The sequence below is a fragment of the Schistocerca nitens genome, chromosome 3 (assembly GCF_023898315.1).
Source record: "Schistocerca nitens isolate TAMUIC-IGC-003100 chromosome 3, iqSchNite1.1, whole genome shotgun sequence".
NCBI lineage: Eukaryota > Metazoa > Arthropoda > Insecta > Orthoptera > Acrididae > Schistocerca > Schistocerca nitens.
In genome coordinates, this window is record NC_064616.1 from 707,447,996 (window position 1) to 707,473,301 (window position 25,306).

General features: G+C 45.0%; 1 protein-coding gene across 4 annotated transcripts in view; it reads right to left on the reverse strand.

Moving 5' to 3' along the window:
• LOC126248678 (ATP-citrate synthase) overlaps positions 1-25,306 on the reverse strand; it is a 187,489-nt gene that overhangs the window by 132,214 nt on the left and 29,969 nt on the right. Inside the window, exon 1 of one of the 4 annotated variants that reach the window (XM_049949943.1) lies at positions 10,629-10,725. The exons of 1 other annotated variant lie outside the window; for it this stretch is intronic. The gene's annotated coding sequence lies outside the window, so the exon portion shown is untranslated. 2 more of the 4 variants (XM_049949941.1, XM_049949940.1) reach the window with 2 other exon arrangements.

Sequence of the window (25,306 nt, forward strand, 5' to 3'; positions counted from 1 at the left end):
AAAGCAATTTTTTATTGTTTTAAGAATGCTTCAGTAGTGGCTCTGAAGCGAAAGGCGGTATTTAAAAATGCACTGACCTTAACGAGCTTTTGTTGGGCAGACATGGAACTTTGGTTACTGTATGTTTGGCCTTCGTATTAGCTGCACACACGAACAAGCACATTTTATGGTTACGGTAGCACTACTGATTTTCGATGAGGTTAAGATTTGTATCATGTTTATTCTTCGATGTTTCGGTTGAGCAAGCACGTCTGAAGATGAAACGATATAATTTTGAAATCGATGAGAATGAAATACCATCATCAACCAACAAAAAGGCTTATACAATAACTGTTTATTAATAAAATACAGCTGTGAGCCTCCTAAGGTTCTATCCATGAATATAAATCACACAAAACTCGTTAAGTTATCGTTAAGCACTCTGACGTTTTTTTAATATGACATAATTCCTTTCTGTATTAATATTACGTGGTAATGTACTCTACAGTTTTTTGTTTGTGAGATAAAAAAATAACAGTGGCTGTATGCAGTGTGTTTTATTTGTTATACAATATACCAGATACTCTCCCAGTAGAGAAAAGTCATTACTGAGGAAGCACGGATTCCACAAAGATTGGTCAAGAAATTGGCCGTGTCCTTGTTAACACAATCATCCTAGCATTCCTTTGGAGTGATTTAGAAAAACATGTAATGTAAATCATGGTAGTCCTATGTTTAGCCCAAATCCGTCCGATACGATACCATGAAGAATACCTGCTGTACAGATATTCGCCACTACGATTAACACACGCAGGGGTCTCTAGTAATTAGCAATGGACTTTACCGAAGACTCACTCGCGCTACAGTCCAAAATGATTCTGGAGACAATACACAGGAAACAAATATAAGAAAGGACGATAATTCCCTGGATATCCCAACTAAAAACAACACAAAACATTTCTACAATTGCGTCAAGTGCACACTAACAATCAGAAAAACATACATTTATAGTCTGGTTGGACAGGGAACAACTCCCTAAGACCATATCCTGACAAATACAGTGTACAGAACGAAAATCCATCTGTGTTCGCTATAGCATGCCTGTGACATACCGGACGTTGTGACTAAACAAGTGCCGTGTTTGAAGACCCGTATGTAGGCAGTCACTTAGCATCGCTCCGTCGGAGCTAGATCAACTTGCTTCAAGGCCGTGGAGCTAAGCTCTCTCTTGTGTATCATTTTTTGATAACAGCAGATGCGCCATAGCCAGCAACTTGCACCCGCAGTCTCTCTCAAAGAGCTGAGAGCGGATGAATGTTCACTTACCATAACCATCCGGTCTGTCCATATACTGCGGTGAATGTGTCGAACACACTATATATTCCTTTTCTTACAGGCGGATTACCGATCAGGACACAACAATCGTGGCGAAACAACAGGAGCAATACACGGGGCACGGGGACCTTTTTCCACTGCTCCATGATCGAATCAACAATTACCTACGTCTACCACAATCTTAATTGAAGATGTAGTTGATTCAACAATAATACACACAGAGGTCTTTCGCTGCGGAGCCCCTGTTGGTTCTATGTGCAATGAAAAGCTTGCACCTAAACACTCGCATCTTTCCCTACACTATACTCCGAACTCAGCTGCAGCACATAATGTCGCTATTTTGTTAATGAGTGGGTCAGCGTCCGACGTTCATATTTCCGGACGGTGCACGCCGTAAACTGTATGTTTCACTGAAATTAGCCCACTTACGATAAATACTAATGATGATCGCACCTGGAAACGCAGTGAGCATTGCGGTTTTTGTATTTTCACCTGTAGGGTCATCGCAAATACCCGTGGGAAATAGCTCAAATCATCAGCTTTGCCCATTCTCTGCACATGGAAAACACAGAATGATCTGGCTGCATCTCTACTGCAGTTTATTGCCGCTCACGCTTCTTCCCAAATACCAACGGGTGCTAATTTTCATGGTCGTGGGTAATCAACATGTCTTACTGAAATGTTGTGGCGCGCAATATTGTTTCAGAACTACCAGTACAAGGCTCAATTCGATCCAGACGATGGTACGCAAAGATTAACACAATTGACGCTTATTCTGAAGGACGGCGGTTCAAATTCCTGTCCTTCCATCCATATATAGGTTTTCAGTGATATCCCTGCTTTGAAAGGGCACGACTGATTTTCTTCGCTTTCTCTCCCCCAATCTAATGACCTCGTCGTCCACAGGACGTTAAACACTAATCTTCCTTCTTCAGCTCAACACGCCCTATAATCAGCGAGTTTTAGCAGCTGCTCCTTTGTACAACGTATCAGCTGTATATACATACTCAAGTCGCCAACAGCCTAAACATAAATAAGGACGTTAAAACGCTACTGATCTTATTTCCTCATTTGTATGTCATTATACTCCTGCACGACACATTGCCTCAAAACATTCATCTCAATTTATCGCAAAGAAGAGATGAGCTTAACACCATTTGCGTTGTATTAGGTTACTTCTACTGCCGTTGCATGGTGAAAAATTGACCAAAGTGCCTAGTGAATTTTCAGCGAGCTCATTATCAGTACTCTTTCGACGTAAAACCTTAACCCTGTGGCGAATAACGTCCACTACAGTGGACAGCGGTTAAAGGTCGCTTCTTTAGCATTTTCAATCAGGCCTGAGGCTGCAAATGCAACAGTTCACTGCAGTGGGCACTCCCTACTGGTGGTGTGTCCCGCATGCATTTGTAGCGTCATGACTGATTGAAAACGCCAGAAAATTGACCATTAAAGGTTGTCTACTGCCGTGAAATTCATGCACCACAGGGTTAAGAGTCTGCTACGAGGGAACGACATGGAATATTCCAAGGCTAAGATAAAGTAACCACCCTCAGTTGGGATGAAAAAGACAAATTACCGGAAACTTAAACTAATACTGACGGGAAGGAATCTGAACTAGGATCCCCGGGGCTCCTGTGGGAACAGGACAGTTACGCCTCAGCTCTTAGAGCAAATGAAGGAAATAAAAGCGGGAACCACAGTTCACGATGACTGAGAAAACTTCAATTCAGAGACAATTCCGGATTAAGTTTAATTCGTTACTTTAAAAAAAAACGTATTTTATAGAACTCTTAACTCTCACTTTTTATTCTCGGTTTCTCTTCAAACAGACGCCACCAATGCGCAACCAATTGCCGATGATAGTTTTCCGCTCCCTTCATAAAGTTCAAGCGTGGGAACACGGTATCTGCTTCCTGCTGCTGTACAGGACGATCGTGTAAATATTATGGCTGTTGAAAAATGTAAGAAATCAAACCTTGTACCGTAAATTCCCGAACCATAGTCAGGAAAGTGAATAAGTATCTTGTGACCTTCGACTCTTTCTCGTTCCCACTGCTATGATGAACTTGGCAATTGCTAAAAGATGTACGTATGGAACGGCAACTGGGATATGATACACTAAAATACCAATTACTTGTAACAAATAACAAAGATAATTAACTGGCAAAGAAGCCCTTGAACAGTTACAGATAGTATGACGTTTAACTTCTGCGCACATCCTGCTGGAATGGGTTTCAGAATGAAACTTAACTGAATATAAGTACTCCAAATATCAACAGAAGAACAATACTTTTTGTGGGGCAGGAGGAGCACCATCTGGGATATAAATGTGTGACGGACCGGAGGTGGGGTAGGAATCTGCACTGGCGCACGTACGGCCTTCCACGTCAGCTGAAACGGTTTTTTGACTGTTCGAAGGTGTATGTATGGGATCCTACTAATCCCGCCGTATGCTGTTGCCAGCAACTGCTTTACTTTTTATGTACGACACTGCTAGTCATGCTACAACGTGAGGGTACACTAACGCCTTTGCCAGCGTTGTCCACGCACCTTAATCCTATTCAAATGTCTGCAATTATCTTGTAGGATGTATCGCAGCTAATGTAGCACATGCCAATGTTGTTCCAGTGTTGGATCTTACAGAGTCGCGATAAACTCACCCATTTCAGTGATAGAACAATATATTCTGCGACAAGTAAATTCGGTTATCTCATCTTTTCGTGAACGTTCCCAGAAGTGCGAAAATGGTCATGTCTTAAGTACAGGCTAATGAACATTTACATCTGTTTATACCAGAATAATACAATGTATTTGGAAGCGCCGAAATTCCTATGTATGATAGTGAAGTGAATTGAAAGCTTAGCTTTTCATGATATGTGATATCTCGTTTGATTCCACCTCAGCAGTTTGGTCCCATAAGACCTTACCACAAATTTACAAATTATTATATTTGCGAAACAGCACATCAGATCCAAAACACAGTATTCCAAAATATAACAAGTAACCGTTGCTACATACAACGTGACCTTATCCACCGCAAACCCTAAAAGGTATTTCTTTATTGACCAAACCACGACACCTGACGCTTAGCCACACGAGAAGTCAGAGTAGTTCAATTACGCTTTGAACAGCATAACTTACCGGTACACAAGTGCAAGCCCGACGTTCACCTCAGTCCGCTGATTCGCAGTAGACTAACGCAGTCGGAGTCTCAGCACGACATTTACATGCAAAGGCTCGGGGTCATACGTGTTACATCAGGGGCGAGCACGCGACTGCTACTTGACTCAGGCTGGCTAGAGCAGATGTGTAGATACAAAAGCCAATGCCTGAAAAACAACTTTTGTTTCTAAGAAAGGTTCTGGCTTACAGGAAATTGCACAATACGCGTTTGCTGCGAAGTGAAAGGAAAGTGGCGACAGATCCCGACCGAGTCTCTCTGAAGACATAGGAGGAAGTTTGCTGTAGCTCCGGGGGTTCCCTTCTGATGGCGCCAAGTTCTTCGAACGCGCCGTTCTCAAAGAGGGGACACAGACTTTCTATATGACGACCCACCTATCTACTCTCACGGCAAACCTGCAGTAATAACTATGCGATTTTTGACTGCAGAATACGTAATATATTAAATACGGTGTGTTTGCTCAGTGTTTGTAAATTGCATCATACAATTGACAATCCAAAATTGGATACAGTGGAGGTTTTTAGCAGCCAGAGTGGTTTTCGTAGACAACCACATCCTCCTCCCTGCTGTCGTTCAGTTGTCACATCGTTTGCTCCATACCATTTCCATATGTTGCTCGCCAGGCTTTCTGTATTGTCAAGATAACGTCGTTAGCGCGGTACTCCTCACTCCTCTCTTTTCTGCGTAGCATCAGTATCCTTTATCATTCACTAATATTTTGGGTTTTCCTTCTCTACTGAAAACTTATTTTCCTGATAAATATTCGCCAAACAAAAAATTTTGCATATTACCCGTAATTATCATATACGACCGTCATTTTAAATAGTGGTCAAACTCATTTAGATGGGAGGTTTTGCCTTTAAGCAATTTCAAAGCCATCAGACACTGATCGCTAGCGCAGTTGATTTTTCATAATCTCGTATTTATCTGAAGCGATTTCGAAAAACTGAAGAAAAGGTAATCTGAATGATAGCTAAGCGCATCACTGTCTTACCGACGGAGAGAAATTTCATTCTGCTGCCATCTTCCTATGTAAGAGTCATTTTACAAGAAACGGAAATAAATACTTCGTATATTTTTCCTTCGCACTCTTCAAGTTTTCCAATTTCATACGTATAACCATCGGCTCAACATAAATTAGAACTAAGGTTTCTGCTGAATCTACGATTACTGTAACAGGATGTTTGTATGTATGATTTGACTGTCTTGTTTCCACAGTTAGTGAAACATTCTGTGGGAACGAGAATGTATGTATTGTATGCACTGACAACTTTGACGTTAATATGCACACGCCGACCACTGTCGGTAAGGGGAAAATCAATTTTCTCCTTGTTTTGTGCTTGTACTTTGTAAGCCAAAACCTACATGCCTATCACGGCCGAAGGCTTTAACAGCAATTGCGACTACCGCCTGATAGTAACCTTTTGTTATGGAAGACAGTTCACAAAAAATATTAGCAGTACGTCACATTTGTATTAATCTTAAATGTTTTGAGCTTTCGTATGGAAACTTAAAACCCATAAATAACATTATTAATATGTAACTTACGTTTACAAACGGTGGACGTACACATTCTAACAAAACAAAATAGTGCCTAAGTGAAAGAAGAATGGTCGTTCCAGTTACACGATCATGCTGTCTAGCCGTCTGGCATCTTCAGAGACAAAAGCGGGCAACTTCATCGTTACCACAACAACCTTTGCTGGCAGTACAAAGTCCGAACGCCTTTCACTTTTCTCCCTGTACATTTGTGTACCAACCTGCTTTCGCGAAAGGCTCGCACTTTCTTCGGCAGTGGTATGTAAGCCACAAGGACACGACACTTCTGGAATGGACAACAGCGCAGGTAGCCTGGCAGATTAAAATCCCGTTCTCTGCACACGGCTATAACGCCATCTAAACAGTGATGCTCAAATATGTTCCCACCATTAAAATTTGTACGTTATAATTATATACCAACAATATGCCCAGTTACTAATAATGGCGTACTAGTTACAACTAATGCGATTCCATGCATTTAATCTAGTAATACGTATTAATGAGACATGTGAACTCCACACCTACGATTGTCGTCATTTTTGGGACTGTTTTTCGAGTCGTTTTGGTGCACTTAAAAAGTGTGTGTCACGTCAGTGAGGCTGAGATTGTCAGGCAGTCGCCAAGGCCAGCTACACAGCACAAAAAACGAAAAAAGAAAGGAAGTAGCAAAGTTCTCTGCAAGCTCTCGCAGACGATGACCTTGGAAAAAGTTCCCTCTCAGGAGATCCGAGTGAATGCGTTGGTGTGCATGTGTAATCAAACGTTACTGTAGTTTTACAAAAATGCTTATTTCGCTAGTGACGCGAGAGCGTTAAATTATGGAACAGCCTATGCAAATCAATATTGCAAGGGAAAGATTAAATCTAGAGATAGAGGATAACGTAGCAGTGTACTCTACATAACCTAGCGAACACGAACAAATGTCGAGGACCACAGACGGTTTCGAGGGAAACGCCAGAATATTGGAAAATTATTCAAAACTTTGGGAAAAAACCACTGACAGAATAATATTACATGTTCAAAAAAAGCAGCGCAATGTTTAAGGAAATAAACCAGGCTGCTGAAAGGCCACAAGGCACATTCCAACGGAGGCAGGAAAAACGAGTGTACAGCTACTCAAAAGTTATCCTGCCTCCCATGGGGACGCACACCGCAGCTGTCTGAGAGACTATTATGAGTTCCAAATATTCAGAAATGGCTAATACATCACTTGTTCGGGACTGCGTATCTGTGCACACATGGATGGTAACCGTAACTGGGTCGATGGTACTTGCTTGAAAACCACTCTTACTAAGAAACGCCATAAATTTTCAGTGCCTTCTTTATAAACTTGTACAATGTCTTGAGAGGGACGTAATCAAATTGACAACTCACGAAGCAGTATTAAAATTAGTACTTCATACTGAAACCTATCTTACGAGAGTCGTCCTATCAGAATTAATGAACTAAAAAGAGAAGTAAACCTCTGCCACCGATACAATGGTTCTTTATCAGTGTGTCTCCTGCGTATTGCATCACACAAACTATGCCTCTTACTTATCAGTCATTTCAACGAAAACAAGCTTCAGCGCTGCAATGATCGTTTATCTAACAGGTGTATTAAGTCTCTGAATCGTGCCCAACTGCGACATCATATCTTTCCGTTACAGTAATAATGTAACGAACCTTTCTTTGGTATATTGTAAAATGTCTAGAGAACGAACAATACCACAATGATGAAATATTTATCCTAATGTGAAAGCACACAGCCCCTTTGATCAGCTTTACACCATTTTGAGGCCACCTCCCCATTCAAGATTGTCGTTCGGCAATGGGTTATCCTGACACTGTGTAATTAAATGTTTAATTCCTGTTATTGCTTTCCGAAATGCTTGTTGGAACTTCGACCTAGTGTGTATCTTCCCTAACAAGTTATTTGTAAAGATCTAAAATCTAGTGTTAACACCCTTTGACCTTGGTTAACCCTCAGCTCTGAACTCATTCAAGCAACAAGAGCTAGCAACTCGCATCACAATACCCAAGGTGAAAACTGCAAGACTCGGGTTTCCCTAATGGCATTATTGCGCTTGACTGTGGTGCTTAACAAGCATTTTAGGGTTATTGTCTTGCAACAGGCAGCAGACTTCCGTAATAGATGCGATAAAGCGAAATTTTAGGTAGGTAACAGTACCATTCTAAGAAATTACGTATATCTGCTAATGACCTTGGGAAAAATTTTCATTTGTTCCTCAGCATTTACTGAAAAAATCTTAGAACCATCATGGCGTATGTTAAAGGACTAATTTACTCAATGAAAGAATAGTCTTGGACGTAGAAATGCCATCCCCCGTAAAATCTCCTGCAGTCGACTGCGGTAAAATAAGACTGCAGATTACGATCGATCCAATAATAATAATAATTATTATTATTTATTTCTTTTCTCAGACGTTATGTCTGGTCAAAAATGGAAAGTGACGCGGACCTTGATCAAGCGTGACTTCCTTTTAACTGTACGGTATATGTTATATTGTATTTAGGAACTTTCGGGTAATTGAACATGTATCAATAATTACGGATTTCTGTAGTTGTGTATATAAGTTTGGATGTAGCTGTATTGCATTGATGTACTGGTGGATATTGTGTGGTATGACTCCTGTAGTTGATAGTATAATTGGTATAATGTCAACTTTATCCTGATGCCACATGTCCTTGACTTCCTCGGCCAGTTGGATGTATTTTTCAATTTTTTCTCCTGTTTTCTTTTGTATATTTGTTGTATTGGGTATGGATATTTCAATTAGTTGTGTTAATTTCTTCTTTTTATTCGTGAATATGATGTCAGGTTTGTTATGTGGTGTTGTTTTATCTATTATAATGGTTCTGTTCCAGTATAATTTGTATTCCTCATTCTCCTGTACATTTTGTGGTGCATACTTGTATGTGGGAACATGTTGTTTTATAAGTTTATGTTGTAAGGCAAGCTGTTGATGTATTATTTTTGCTACATTGTCATGTCTTCTGGGGTATTCTGTATTTGCTAGTATTGTACATCCGCTTGTGATGTGATCTACTGTTTCTATTTGTTGTTTGCAAAGTCTGCATTTATCTGTTGTGGTATTGGGATCTTTAATAATATGCTTGCTGCAATATCTGGTGTTTATTGTTTGATCCTGTATTGCAATCATGAATCCTTCCGTCTCACTGTATATATTGCCTTTTCTTAGCCATGTGTTGGATGCGTCTTGATCGATATTATTATTATTATTATTATTATTATTATTATTATTATTAAAACATCTTGCACGTGCGCCATTTTATTTTCAGGTCAAACTTTCAGAATAAATCATTCACTCTGCAGAGGAAAGTGCAATGTTTTTGGAGTAGCACACAATTCAGTTTCAGGTAAAATATTCACTTTCGAAAGCATTCCTAATCTGTGGCCAAGACGTATTTCTGCGATTTTCTTTCTGGTGTATTACAGCCGCACATTTGCCTAGCTAAACTACGACTATTCCTAACAGTAATTATGACATTACAGAATCGTCTTGTAAGTAGACTATTGTGAAGCCACAGTTCGTAATGCAATACTGTCCGGTACATGCTTAGGCTGTTGATAACATCTAGCGGAATGACGGTGTGCCCTCTAAACGAACAAGGAAAAGCATTCGCAATAAACCTACTTTCGTTTTGGAGGGATAGGAAGTGTGGTTGTTCCTTCGAGGTCAAATCACAACGAAATACAGCGTGCAGTACTACAGAGATCAAACTGAGTAATTGAAAACCTCACTGACAATTTGGCGCATTAATAAATGACATTACTACAAGAGCATTATCTCTATGTGTCGTGTTCTGAATCATCAGAAAAGTCTATTACAGGTTTCTGAATGTCTGACGTTTACATCAGTAATCAGCTGTCAACATGTAGCTAACAAACAAGCTTAACGACCTCAAAAATTTCCACTTGAGTTGTATTCATTATGGAATTGTTTGAAATCATGTGTATAACTTTCAGGATTTTAACTGTGTTTGACCTCATCTGCAGGACCTCTCACCTATAAATCGTCGTTTATTTGAAAATGGTAACATATGTTTCGCACACACTATAAATACGTTAAAATCCACCAGCGGCAGAAGGGTTCTTGCAGATATGGGCTGAAGGGAAATTTTCTGTGTGTTACAACACTTGTTGCTTTCCTGCTGCAATGGAGACTGTTCAATAGCTTTTAAGGCAATATCGCGCATTAAAAGAATGAGGAACGATAGAAACTTAAAGCACAGTGGTACCACAAGATAGACTTACCACATGCAGCAAAGTTGCAGAAGAAAAGGGAAACAATAAATCACGACAGTTCAACCAACAAGTCAATCGTGCATTTATCTGATTCCAATATTAATTGGTTGCTTCTTACAACATGATTCGTCCCCTTACAAGCTGTCAGGTAGTTTCATTTAAGGAAATACGTACTCACACAAATGTTCGTATAAGTGGCAGGCGTAGATTGGATAGTAATCACTTTCAAAATGTGTTCAGCGTCTGAACGTACGACAGTCGCGTCGTGGAAACTAAAAAGCTATGTGAAAGACTGCACAGGCGGTCGAGGCGCCTACTTACAGGTCTGTTCGACGCGGCGGCGAGCAGGGAACTGGCGTGCAGCGGCGCTCGGGGGGCCGTTATAACGTGAGGCCGTGATAACGGGCTGACCTCAACACTATCAACCAAAAAGTGTATCTGGCTCAGGCAAAGCTCTGCCTTCAGTCACATGTGGATCTGCTGAGCGTAGATAACCTTGCATGATACATTTACGTGGCGAGCATGGAGAATTGCAAAAGCCTAACTTATCAACAGCGTTCGACACGCCGGGAGGCAGCGAGTGCCACGTAAGATATGGCGTGATGAGAACCATTCCCAAATCAGTTCTCCACCGCGTAAGCAAAATTCATTTACACGACATGACACTTATATGTATGTTGATTTTCGTAAATACGATAGAGGTATAATAATTCATCAAAGCGCGTACAAATCCAACCTATGATTGCTTACCAGCAGGTACCATCATAACATTTTGAAGCTACTTGAGGCTAGACGATGGACTCATATTCATCTTCATATTAATCCAATCAATTTTCAGATGGTTTGCATGACCGCCGCCTGTCGCTGGTTATGTCATACCCGGCATTAGACCAACAGATCAAGTAGCATCTAGCACGCGATTTACCATGATCCATGGCTTGGATCCACGACCGCTCTACTGCAACCCGCAGTTCATATACTGGCCGGGATTGCATTGAAGTAAGCGCTATATTTCGAACTTCTGGAAAACTTTGCCAATCTTGGCGATTTTGCGTTCTTTTAAATTTGGCGTGCATTTTTCGTTGCTTATGCATCAGCGATCTGACATATTTTGTGTACCATGAGGGATCAGTACCATCACTTATTAATGTATGTTGTATATATCTTTCAACTGCCTTCGATACTATCTCCTTGAAACCATTCTACAGCTTTTCTGCGCTTATAAGATCAGATCGGAATGAGTGAAGACTCTCACTTAAAAAGGCGTTAAGAGCATTTTTATCAGCTTTTTGAAATATATATACTTTGCGTTTCTTTTTGATGGTTGTGGGTGTTACGGTATTCACCCTAGCAGCAACTGCCTTGTGGTAGCTAATCCCTGTATTCGTCACGATACTCACTATTTGTCCTGCATTATTTGTCACTAAGAGGCCAGGTATGCTTTCGCAACCATTTATGCTTCGAGTGGCCTCATGAACTCCAAAATAATTTTCTGAGAACGCATTCAGTTCAATTTTGGATGACGTTTTATGCCTGCCGCCGGCTTTACATGTAAAATTTTTGCCTGCCGCCGGCTTTACACGTAAAATTTTTACATCATATCGAGGATAGATTGAATTCACCACCGACTGTAATTTTATGAGTGGGGTACCTATTTGAAATGAGACTAAAGTTTTCTTTGAACTGTTCAGCAACTATATCTTCTGAGTCAGGGTGTCAGTAAAACGATCCAATTAATAGTTTAGTCCTACTGTCAAGTATAACCTCTACCCATACTGAAACTTCCTGGCAGGTTAAAACTGTGTGCCGGACCGAGACTCGAACTCGGGACCTTTGCCTTTCGCGGGAAAGTGCTCTACCGACTGAGCTACCCAAGCACGACTCACGCCCCGTCCTCACAGCTTTAATTCCGCCAGTACCTCGTCTCCTACCCATATTATTTCGCGAACTATCAACTTCAATTTCACTACAAGGTAAACTACTTCTTATAGCAATAAATACTCCATCACCAACTGTATTTAATCTATCCTTTCTGAACACTGTTCGGTAATTTGAAAAAAATTCAGCTGAACTTATTACCGGCTTTAGACAGCTTTCTGTACCTATAACTATCTGAGCTTCAGTGCTTTCTATTAGGGCTTGGGGCTCTGGTTCTTTCCCAAGACAACAACGACAATTTACAACTACAATACCGATCGCTTCTACAATTACCTTGCTGTGTTTTACCTGCCCCCTTTTAGACGGACGCCCTTTCTATGGTTTCCTGAGATCCTCTAACCTAAAAGACTGCCCAGTCCCTTCCATACAGCCCCCGCTACCCGCGTAACCGCTTCCTGTGTATAGTGAACTCCTGACCTATTAAGCGGAACCCGGACCACCGCCACCCGATGGCGCAAGTCAAGAAATTTGCAGCCTACACGGTCACAGAACCGCCCGAGCCTCTGATTCAGACCCCCCACTCGGCTCTGCACCAAAGGACCACAGTCGGTTTTGTCGACGATGCTGCAGATAGTGAGCTCCGGCTTAATCTCGCAAGAATGGCAGTCTTTACCATTTCCGCTAGCCGCCCGAAACCAGAGAGATTCTCTTCCGATCCAAAGCGACACACATCATTGGTAACGACATGAGCCACCACCTGAAGTTGGCTGCACTCTGTAATCTTCATGGCATCCGGAAGCACCCTTTCCGCATCCAGAATGGTTGGTTGGTTTAAAGATTAAAGGGACCAAACTACAAAGGTCATCGGTCCCTTGTTTCATAAAAACACAGAGCACAGTGAAACTATCCACCAGTCAGGCGAAGCACTAAAATAAAAATTCCGGGGGAAGAAAAGCCCCATGGTCCATTGTAAGACAACACGGAAAACGGAGCACAGCAACAAAAACAACATAGAGAACAAAGGCAGAAGGAATTAAAACTGCACAGCAGAGGACTGTGGCTGGCTGATCACGAAAATAATAGGATGAGCCAGCCACTCTGCAACACGTTAAAACCTCCAGCCTAAAAGATTAGGGTGGCGTCGAATTACAACACAAAACTAAGTAAAAGATACAGCACAAAAGAGGGTGACGCAATAAAATTAGAGGGACCTATAAAAGCCACTTGCTCGAATAAAACTTAACACACGATCTGCCATAGAGACATCGTCACCTAAAAGAGATGATAAATCCCCCAGGAGATTAAAAGTTCGCCTGAGGGCGGTTAAAAGAGGACATTCCAACAATATATGGGCCACCGTCATGGTTTCACCACAGCGACAATGAGGGGGGTCCTCTCGACGCACCAGATGACCATGCGTCAGCCAAGAGTGACCAATGCGGAGCCTACAGAGAATAACAGAATCCCTGCGAGAGGCCCGCATGGAGGAACCCCACTCGGTCGTGGTCTCCTTTACACGCCGCAGCTTGTTGGGTACAGACAGAGTGCGCCATTCGTCTGCCCACATCCCAAAGACCCGACGGCGTAACACCGATCGGAGATCAGTTGCCGGGAGGCCGATCTCCAACGGCAGTTTGCGGGTGGCTTCTTTAGCTAACTTGTCGGCTTGTTCGTTTCCCGCTATCCCAACGTGTCCCGGGGTCCATATGAACACCACTGAACGTCCACGCTGTTCAAGAGCATGAACGGACTCCTGGATGGCAACAACAATGGGATGGCGTGGGTAGCACTGGTCAAGAGCCTGCAGACTACTGAGAGAGTCACTGCAAATGACAAAAGACTCTCCAGTGCTGATACGAATACGCTCAAGGGCACGAAAAATGGCTGTTAGCTCTGCGGTGTAAACACTGCAGCCGTCCGGCAAGGAGCGCTAGTCTACATAGTCCGCATGAGCATAAGCGTACCCCACACGGCCATCAACCATCGAGCCATCTGTATAGATAGCCTCCGAGTCGCGGGATGCGTCGAGGAGAGCAAGAAATTGGCGGCGCAAGACTGCAGGAGGAACTGAATCCTTTTGCCATTGTGATAGGTCCAGCCGAAGCTGCGGCCGACGAATACACCAAGGTGGTGTATGTGGGTGGACCTGAAAAGCAGATGGAAGAGGCAAAGACTCGAGGTCACTAAGGAGTGACCGAACACGGATCCCAATGGTATGGCCTGATCGAGGCCGCCGGTGTGGGGTATGGACTGCCGCATTAGCGAAAAGGAGACGGTAGTTATGGTGACGAGGCAAACAACGAACGTGGGCAGCATAGTTGGCTAAGAGTTGTAGACGCCGAATGTGGAGCGGAGGAACCCCAGCCTCAGCAAGTAGGCTGTTAACAGGACTGTTGCGGAATGCTCCTGTCGCCTGTCGAACCCCACAGTCGTGAACGGGGTCCAGCAGTTGCAACGCTGAGGGCGACGCTGAGCCATACGCCACACTCCCATAATCCAGTCGGGACAGCACAAGTGCTTTGTAGAGCTGCAGCAGCGTGTTACGATCTGCACCCCAAGTTGTGTTGCTGAGGCAGCGGAGGGCATTCAGATGCTGCCAGCACTGACGCTTGAGCTGACGAATATGTGGAAGCCAAGTAAGCTGGGCATCGAACAGCAATCCCAGAAAACGGTAAGTGTCAACAACCCTGAGCATGGCATCCTGAAGATAAAGCTCAGGGTGGGGATGGACAGTTCGACGCCTACAAAAGTGCATAACACAAGTCTTCGCAGGAGAAAATTGAAACCCATGGGCTAGGGCCCACGCCTGCGCCTTGCGTATGGCTCCCTGCAACCTACGTTCTGCAACAATAATGGTGGAGGAGCTGAAAAAGATGCAGAAATCGTCAGCATATAACGTGGGTGAGACAGACGACCCTACTGCTGCTGCAAGGCCATTAATGGCCACAAGGAAAAGGGGCACGCTCAATACAGAGCCCTGTGGAACGCCGTTCTCCTGGATATGAAGTGAACTATATGGGATGTGCCAATTAAAACGCGGAATGTCCGAACAGATAAAAAATTCTGAATAAAAATGGGGAGAGAGCCCCGGAGACCCCACCCGTGCAACGTGGCGAGAATATGGTGCCGCCACGTCGTGTCATATGCTCTGGAGAGGTCGAAAAAGACGGAGACGAGGTGTTGGCGCCTGGAAAAAGCAGTGCGGATTGCAGACTCAAGGAAGACCAAAGTATCGACGGTGGAACGGCCCTGACGGAAGCCGCTCTGGCACGGAGCCAGAAGACCCCGAGACTCGAGCAGCCAACACAGCCGTCGACTCACCATACGTTCCAGTAGCTTGCACAGAGTATTTGTCAAGCTGATGGGCCGATAGCTATCCACATTAAGCGGGTCCTTACCAGGCTTCAGCACCGGAATGATGGTACTTTCTCTCCACTGCGACGGAAAGACACCATCGCCCCATATGCGGTTGAAGATGGCAAGAACACATCGCTGACAGTCCGGGGACAGGTGTTTGAGCATCTGATTGTGGACGCCATCTGGCCCAGAGGCTGTATCGGAGCACTGTGCCAGGGCGCTTTGGAGTTCCCACAAACTAAATGGGGCGTTATACGCCTCAGGGTGGCGAGAAGCAAAAGAAAGCCGTTTGCCTGCCTCCCGGCGTTTGAGCGCGCGAAACGCAGGCGGGTAATTCCCCGACGCAGAGGCCCGAACATAGTGCTGTGCGAAATGCTCGGCGATTGCATCGGCATCGGTGGATACCGCCCCGTTGATGGTAAGCCCTGCGACAGCTGTAGAGTGCTGCAATCCAAAGATGCGCCGAATCTTCATCCACACCTGGGAGGGTGAAGTACGGGAACCAATGGTGCAAACGTACCTCTCCCAGCACTCCTGTTTCCGCCTCTTGATGAGCCGCCGTGCCTGAGCACGGAGACGTTTGAAGAAAATGAGGTTCTCCAAAGACGGGTGCCGCTATGTCGCTGAAGAGCCCGCCGACGTTCTTTAATGGCTTCAGCGACCTCCGGAGACCACCAAGGCACTTACTTTCGCCGGGGGCACCCTAACGAACGAGGAATGGTACGTTCCGCAGCGGAAACAATCGCTGCAGTCAGTGTCTCAACCGCCACATCGATGGTACCGTGGGGGAGAGATTCAACAGTGGCAGCAGAGGAGAACGTTTCCCAGTTTGCCTTGCTAAATGCCCATCTAGGCAGGCGTACATGGGATCGACGCTGGGGTAGTGAAAGGAAGATGGGAAAATGGTCACTACCACACAAGTCGTCATGGACTCTCCAGTGGACCGATGGTACAAGCCCTGGGCTGCACAACGGCAGATCTATGGCCGAGAACGTGCCATGCGCCACACTGAAATGCGTGGCAGCGCCAGTGTTTAAGAGGCAGATGTCGAGTTGGGAGATGAGATTCTCGACATCTCTGCCTCGGCCAGTAATCTTCGATCCACCGCACAGGGGATTGTGGGCGTTAAAATCCCCAAGGAGAAGAAAAGGCGTGGGAAATTGGGTGACAAGTGCAGCCAATTCGGTCAGGGAGACTGTACCACCTGGAGGGAGATAATACTGCAGACAGATATGGCCTGGGTAGTCCTTACGTGGACAGCCACAGCTTCCAATGATGTTTGAAGGGGCACAGGAGCACTATATACAGAGGTAAGGACATACACGCAGGCTCCACCTGACACGCTATTGTATGTGCTACGGTTGCAGTAACAAACCCTGTATCCACGGAGGACAGGGGTCCGCATTGCCGGGAACCAGGTTTCCTGGAGGGCAATGCATAAAGCAGGTGTCATGCTTAGAAGCTGTCGTAGCTCAGGTAGATGGCTAAAATGACCGCCACAATTCCACTGGAGGATTGTACAAAGCGTGTCCTGTAGGGGCATTCAGGCACTGAAAAGGCAAATTACTTCGCAGGGTCACATGCTGCCACCGACTGAGTAACGAACGTCGCTACGGCCATCGTTTCTGAGGAGACGGCGAGATCGAGGTAATCAGGGGACGCAAAGAGCTCGACCTCATCCTCAGAGGCTGAGCTGATAGGAAGCGGTGGTGCGGGAACCACTGGGTCCTTATCCTTCTTGGAGAGCTTCCTCTTCTCTCTCTTGTCTTTGGAGGAGGGTTGGCATGCTGGGAGGCTTTCCTGACGCATTATCAGGAACAGAGGAAGAGCGTGAAGCCCTTCGACCAGCAGCTGGTGGCTTCTTCAGCCACTGGCTAGTGTCTTGTGACACACTGGGGAAGTCCTTGGAAGGGACTCCCCCAAGGGATCCCTTCCGAACAAGTGAGGTCGGAGGAGGCTGGTGCGTCTCCGGCTGAGCAGCCGGAGAGAGCTGTCGCTTCCCCGGCTGAGAGGTGGGGACTGACGTCCCCGGTTGCTTGGGGCGCACTGCTCCCAAACTGGGTGTTTTGGGAGTACTGGAAGAGAGAGTGGCCTGTCCCAGCGGTGGGGCAGACGTTACTTGATTTCTCTGTGGGCCAACGGAGAAGGGAGTCTTTGCAGGAGCTGGTGGCGGCAGTGTGACGGTAGCATAACTCCTCAACATAGGTGTGGGGTTGAGCCGTTCTAGCTTCTTCTTTGCCTCTTGGTAAGTTAAACGGTCCAAGGTCTTAATTTCTTGTATCTTCCGCTCTCGTTGATAGACTGCACAGTCTGGTGAGCAGGGAGAATGATGCTCCCCACAGTTAACGCAGGTGGGTGGCGGAGCACATGGAGCATTAGGATGCGGAGGTCGTCCACAATCACGACACGTGGGGCTGGCAGTGCACCTGGAGGACATGTGTCCGAATTTACAGCACTGGAAGCATCGCATAGGGGGCGGGACATAGGGCTTGACATCGCACCGGTAGATCATGACCTTGACTTTCTCAGGCAAGCAGTCGCCCTCAAAGGCCAGCATGAAGGCACCGGTAGCGACCCTATTATCCTTCGGCCCCCTAAAGAGACGACGGACAAAGTGTACACCTCGTCGTGCCAGGTTCTCACGTAGTTCGTCATCAGACTGTAGCAGAAGATCTTTATGAAAAATAATCCCCTGGACCAAATTTAAGGACTTATGGGGAGTGACAGTAACGGGGATGTCACCGAGCTTCTCACAGGCGAGTAATGCCTGGGACTGTGCAGAGGAAGCTGCTTGTATCAGAATGGCCCCGCTCCTCATTTTGGAAAGAGACGCCACTTCCCCAAACTTATCTTCGAGATTGTGCACAAAGAAAAGAGGCTTAGTCCCCAAAAACGAATCCCCATCAGTTCTGCTGCATACAAGGTATCGCGGCGAATACGGCTCCTGTCTGTCTGCAGCCCTACGTTCCTCCCATGGCGTGGCTAGGGAAGGGAACGATTTCGGGTTATATGTCACAGCGTTAAATTCCACCTTACCACGCTTAGAGACATTGGTGGTCGGGCGACCACCAGATTGAGATTTCACCCGCTTCATTGCGGGGCATCCGCCCCATGCCACCCACTCCGACCAGGGGCTCTCCCCACGGGCGCCACCCAGCCACAGCAAAGGCCACCTGGCCGGATGGCCGTTGCCGGGAGTCCCGATGCCCCAGAGAGACGGGCATCCACTCCTTGGCTTACGTGGGGAGGTGTCAGCTCAGGCATCGGCAGTACGATCCCTGTGTTGTCAGGGGGGCTACAACCTAGAGGGTACATGACGACCCCACCACAACGGGCTGGCTACCGTGCTGGATTTTGGGTGCCGTGGGTAGTCCATAGTGATCGTGGGTGCAGATGGTGACGCACTAAGGGCGTTACTTACACAATCCATCACGTGTGTATGCCCAAAATGAGGGATGGAGGGTGCAGTTACGACGCCAAGACGATAAAGAGTGCCAAGGCCTTAGGGCACAGAGGACTGATGGTGCACCACGTAAGGTGTCCTTCCCCATAAGGCTCGTACTTCTGTTGAATTTGGAAAAATGGAGGTCAAACCCTAATGGGGACCATCACATTAAGGCCGAAACGTTTGAGACTCCTTTTAGTCGCCTCTTACGACAGGCAGGAATACCGCGGGCCTATTCTAACCCCCGAACCCGCAGGGGGGGGGGGGGGGGGGGGGGCATCCAGAATGACTTCCCCCGGTACGCACACGGTGTGCACACTGGCTTCCTTCCCCTCCTTGGCAGCCATGTTCCTAAGAGGCCCCATTACGCGCCTACCATTGGAGCTCCCATCTACAACCTCTGTGAATGCCCAGATCTTGCGGGCCGAGAAGCTTCCTCTAGAACAGGATGGACGACTGCATCCGGCTCAGAGGCTTCGTCAGCCACAGTTAACGCCCGAAACCTGCTCGTCAAACAAACCGGGGAGACCCTACGATCGGCCCCTCGGGAAGTCTTTCACTGCCTGCCAGACTTTGGAATGATCTCCCACTCAACATCAGTGCAGGCAGTATCCGGGGCAGCAACAGCAGTGGACCGATCGGTGGAGACGTGGGACGTGCTAGACGTCCCTCGCATCCCCGCGTCGGACCCCCCACAGTGATGCCCCTTGGCAGCAACCTTAAGCTGTGTGACGGAAGCTAACACAGCTTGGAGCTGTGAGTGAAGGGTCACCAACTCAACTCGCATCTGTACACAGCAATCACAGTTCCTGTCCATTACTGAAGGTGTTCCTGTTTGAAGCTCGTAAAAATATGTAACAAACGAACGGTGTACTCAGCTTATTAGCAGCAGGAACTAGAGGTGCTCTCTCACTGACGATTTAACCGACACTGAGATACACCAACCAAAACAAACAAAAGCCTGTACGATACGAGGGTCGATTCATTCACAATCGCAGTTACGTGAACTGATTCAGTGTCTTTCAGCCTAGATTGCATATATCTGATACACACTTTGTGAAGATTGTGGAGAACAAAAATCGCTTTGTCTGTTAATACCATCTTGAAGATACTGGAGGACCCTAAACACAGAATTCTGAGATATACTTAATGGTTAGAAAATAATATTTAGTTAATTTATTTCCATTAACAACTTACACTTTAGAGCAGAAACTTAAACTCATAGCAACTGCTGAAAGTGACAACTAACAGTATCAAATGTATGCATCACAACGTAGCATAAAATATTGCTGTACACTCTCAAGTAACCCGGTTGTGAAATGAGGCCGGCATTAGGACCTTTCCACCAGGTTTCTCTTCCATTTCTACTTGGGGTTTAATACAACAATTACTTCATGTAACCCCATAGATAAAACCCGTAGGAGCAAAATCCAGCAGCCACAATTACTATATGTAAGAACATCTTCCAATACAACAGTCAGGTGTATATGTTGTTTCAGTGCTCAAGAAAAGTAATATCAAAGTGAGCTGGTGCTCCATCGTATTAAAACCGCCTATTCTTGTTGACTAGAGGTACAGTCTCAAACAACTGTTTAAGTACATCTCGAATGAAAACCAGATAACATGCACCATCCAAAAGGAATGGCTGCAAATAAGAGAGAACTAGTTTACCTACAACAAATCCATCTCCGCTCACGATTTAGTGAAAAATCGTTGCCGACCATGTGGCACAAGCGTCTCGTATGGCTTTTTATCATACAATACACAGAAGTCATGGGCTAGGGATATGCACAAGTAAACGTGGCAGTAGTATCGCTTACACAAGGTACAAAAGGGCAGTGCATTGGCGGAACTGTCATTTGTACTCAGGTGATTCATATAAAATTGTTTCCTACGTGATTATCGCAGCACGACGGGAATTAACAGACTTTGAACGCGGAATGGTAGTTGGTAGATGTATGGCGCACTCCATTTCGGAAATCGTTAGGGAATTCAATATTTCGAGATTCACAGCGTCAAGAGTGTGCCGAGAATACCAAATTTCATGCATTACCTCTACCATGGACAATGCAGTGCCGAGGGCCTTCACGTAATGACCGAGAACAGCGGCGTTTGCGTAGAGTTATCAGTGCTAACACACAAGCAACACTGCGTGAAGTAACCGCAGAAATCAATGACGGACGTACGACGAACGTATCGTTTAGGACAATGCGGCGAAATTAGGCATTAACAACAAGAGTCCCTTTGCTAATAGCACGACATCGCCTGCAGTGCCTCTTCTGGGCATGTGGCCATATCGGTTGGACCCTAGACAACTGGAAAACCGTGGCCTGGTCAGACGAGCCCCGATTTGAGTTGGTAAGAGCTGATAGTGTGGCGTACACCCCACGAAGGTATGGACCCAACTTGTCAATAAGGCACTGTGCAAGCTTTGTTTACATACAATGGACTGGATCCTCTGGTTCAACTGAACCGACCATTGACTAAATGGTTATGTTCGGCCGCTTAGAGACCGTTTATAGCCACTCGTGGACTTCATGTTCCCAAACAAGGGTGGACGTTTTATGTCTATGGATGACAATGCGCCACACCATCGGGCCACTATTGTTCGCAATTAGTTTGAAGAACACTCTGGACAATTCGAGGGAATCATTTAGCCTCCCAGATTGCCCGGCATGAATCCCATTTAACATGTAGGGGACATAATCGAAAGGTCAGTTCGTACACAAAATCTTATATCGACAACACTTTCGCAATTATGAACGGCTATAGAGGCAGCATGGCTCAATATTTCTGCAGGGGACTTCCAATGACTTGTTGAGTCCACGTCACGTCGAGTTGCTGCACTACGTAGGACAAATGGAGGTCTGACACTATATTAGGAGGTGTCCCATAACTTTTGTCACCTCAGTGTACATGATTGCTGCCGCAGTTGGAAACATAAAACAGCTGACAGATGCAGAATCCGTAAACAATACAAACTGTAGGAAGTTTGGCTCTACAGTACTGCGCTGGATAAGCCACAGACAGAAATGAACTATACATTTAAAATCATTGGTCGCATTGCTCCGTCTATGATGGGAGGTGAAATTGTTTTGCCACCAGTACTCTCTCTCTCTCTCTCTCTCTCTCTCTCTCTCTACTGTATTCTCCGAAGCGTTCTTTTCACGGAGAATTTGACGAGTGTGTATTAAGTAATCTTCTTCCACACGATCCAACCGAATCTCCTAAAATTCTTTGACAAAAGCACTGGCTAACGCTCTGTAACTTGAACACATTTTCTCCTAAGCCTCTATCCACGACGATAAAATTTTTACCATCACTGGGCTTCCCGTTGCGAAACTTTTCTCTATATAATCTTTCGGCTTGTTGCATCACACATTAAATGCAGGGCAGAATGTTCATGAAATGAGTAATACCTAATATTTGACGCCCATTCACAGACAGTAAACAATGGCAAATGCCATTGAAAACTCATCATTAGCGATTATGTATTCGATACGGCAGGCACTTGTTAGGTAGTTTATAAATACGATCTCGCACGCACGGCTCATTTATTTCCTAACATTGGTTCCTCATATCAAAATACTGAGTTTAAGATCCTCTATCGTTGCTACAACTTTGACTGTCAATGTGGCTATTCGTAACATAAAAGAAGGGGCTCTGAGCACTATGGGACTTAACATCTTAGGTCATCAGTCCCCTAGAACTTAGAACTACTTAAACCTAACTAACCTAAGGACATCACACACATCCGTGCCCGAGGCAGGATTCGAACCTGCGACCGTAGCAGTCCCGCGGTTCCGGACTGTAGCGGCTAGAACCGCACGGCCACCGCGGCCGGCATTGTAACATTCCAGACGCACACTATATGTACAAAAAATACATACAAACACATGCAGAAACAATTCTAAGCGGCACATAGTACAATCACAGAACTGTTCCGATTTTATCGTCGAAAATGAACCGTTTATTGCAACTCTGGGATAATCCGATTTTCTATTGGACTACATGTCTCTTATACTGGAGTCTGCCCTCCCATGCTACCGTTAGAGCGTCATCTAAGCCGCACAAGCACGTCGGATAATCTTTCGGCCTAATCAGGAATAAGATTGCCACAACCCTTAAGACCAGCGGTGCACAGACCGCAGACAGCATGCGGCTCACATTGATCTGACGGCGGCCCGCTCCTCACCTTTCGGTCCTGTAATTTTTTTTCTCATCTTTCACTTCCTGCCAGAAAGGAGAGAAGTTAGTTCTTTTGAGAATACTTTATGTTAACTACACTTGTTAAATAAAGTGAATGTTAGTGAAATAATTGATGTGAACTAATTATGTTGTTTTTTTCCTTTGTTGCGGCCATTACGAAGTCGCAGTGAGGGCGTCGCCGCCCCAGTCTATACACCACTGCTTTAGACCGTCTCTTAGTGGCCAGAGTTATGCCCTACATATTTTCAGGGGTGTATCCAAATGTGCGTAATGCAACACCGTGGCAACATATCTCTTCCTATGGGTCATAAGAGTTTATTTGGTAAATGAAGCTATCTGTATCCATATAAAGGAAATTATTTTGAGTCCTTGCTAACTCATGGTGAAAGTGGTACGTGTTGTATATGCAAAGATCTGATACACACAGGCAGCCACTGAAGGTTTCATGTAATGCAGTCTAACCTTGGACATCTCCAAAGCTACAAAATCTACGTAAAAAATGGCTGCCCATTTAAAATTTGACTTTGTTACTTTTCTCATCGCTCCCTCTCCTCAATGGCTGACTAATTTAGCGTCATGGCGTTTTCTAAAATGTTCTACTATTTTCCAAGAAGTAGCGCTGTTCACTAATTTATCAAAATTATACGTAGCGGCCAATAGTACACATCGATCTGTGAGGATTGTATGCGAGGCAGCAGGACTACGTTTTACAGACTAACACACAAACGAGAAGACATTCAAGTATACATAGACTAAGAACGACAACCCCCTCACGTACAAAACACTCAAACTTTATGAATTTACATCGTTATGCATATCGCTACACATCACAATAATATTTGCGCAACTAACCAGGGACGACTGTATTACTAGCCAAAGACGCTAACTACCAGACCATGCGATCAGTTGGCTTTTGCAGCTGTGATAATTTTATTGTTGTACATTAGAGGACTTAAAAAAAGGCCGAGTATTACGCCACGAAGGTGTGTGAGGACTATTGGAGGAGAGATACTTTAACTTAAAAGGAAAGCGAAAATATAACAAAAATCAGTCGACACAGAACCGAACAAAGATTCGGCATTATCATAACCGTCTGAAGCAGCATACGACGGATAAACAGATACCGCTGTGGAAAATAGCGACGTCCCGCGGAAGGTAGTTTTACGGACACTGCTAGCGAAGTATCGTGAGCAGCTACGCGAGAAATAGTCTCTGTTCTTGTTCTAAATTGGCATGTAATTCAGTGGCGCGTAAAGACGTGTAGCATGTGACAGTGTTCCACTTGTAAGAGTACTTGAGTATATTCTGTTACTATCTCACTTATCTGCTTCTCGGGCGTAAACAGGACGCTGCTGCCATTGTGGTCACGTTCGCTTTACCAGGTGTTAAATACAAAATATATGTTACATATTATCGAAGTTCAGTGAGTCCTTACTGGGCTGTACAAGATACAATACAAAAGTGTACAAAAGCAAGTCTACATACTGTATGCGTTTAGCCCTGTAGCTATGGCGCGTACAGTTCCTGAAAGATTACAAATATTAGGCATTAAATACAAACTGCAACAAAATTTTGGCACACTAATGCTTGAGTTGATTTGGAACACACTTGTCGGGTCATCTCTTGTATGCATCTAATCCTTAAATACTTGATCCTGAAAGCACATATACTGTATGGTATCGCCAGTGGAGAGATATTTGAAGTGCGTATCATGAAATAGTCACGTACCACCGCTGTGGAACATTGCCGCTATTTGTATGTAACTGACACCATTCAGAAGTGGAAAGCAGTTTTCAACGCATCACAGAACTGCAAAAAAATTACTACTACTGCCAACGTACATCGAGCAACTAGTGAAATAGAAAATACCGTTGTCGATACGGCGCCTGTACAAAACCGCAGATTATAGAGATGCAACCGGCTGACACGTGTTAAGTGAGGGAGTGGAGAGGAGAGGGGAGGGGGGGGGCAGCGATTGCACAGCCATTTATCTTTTTAATATGGCAAGTGATAAATTTCTGGTATTTTTATTTTGGAAACGTGGGCTACTTTTAACGTCTTTTTTGCCGCCATTTTAACTTAGCTCAACTGAGTTATTCAAGTTTCCCTA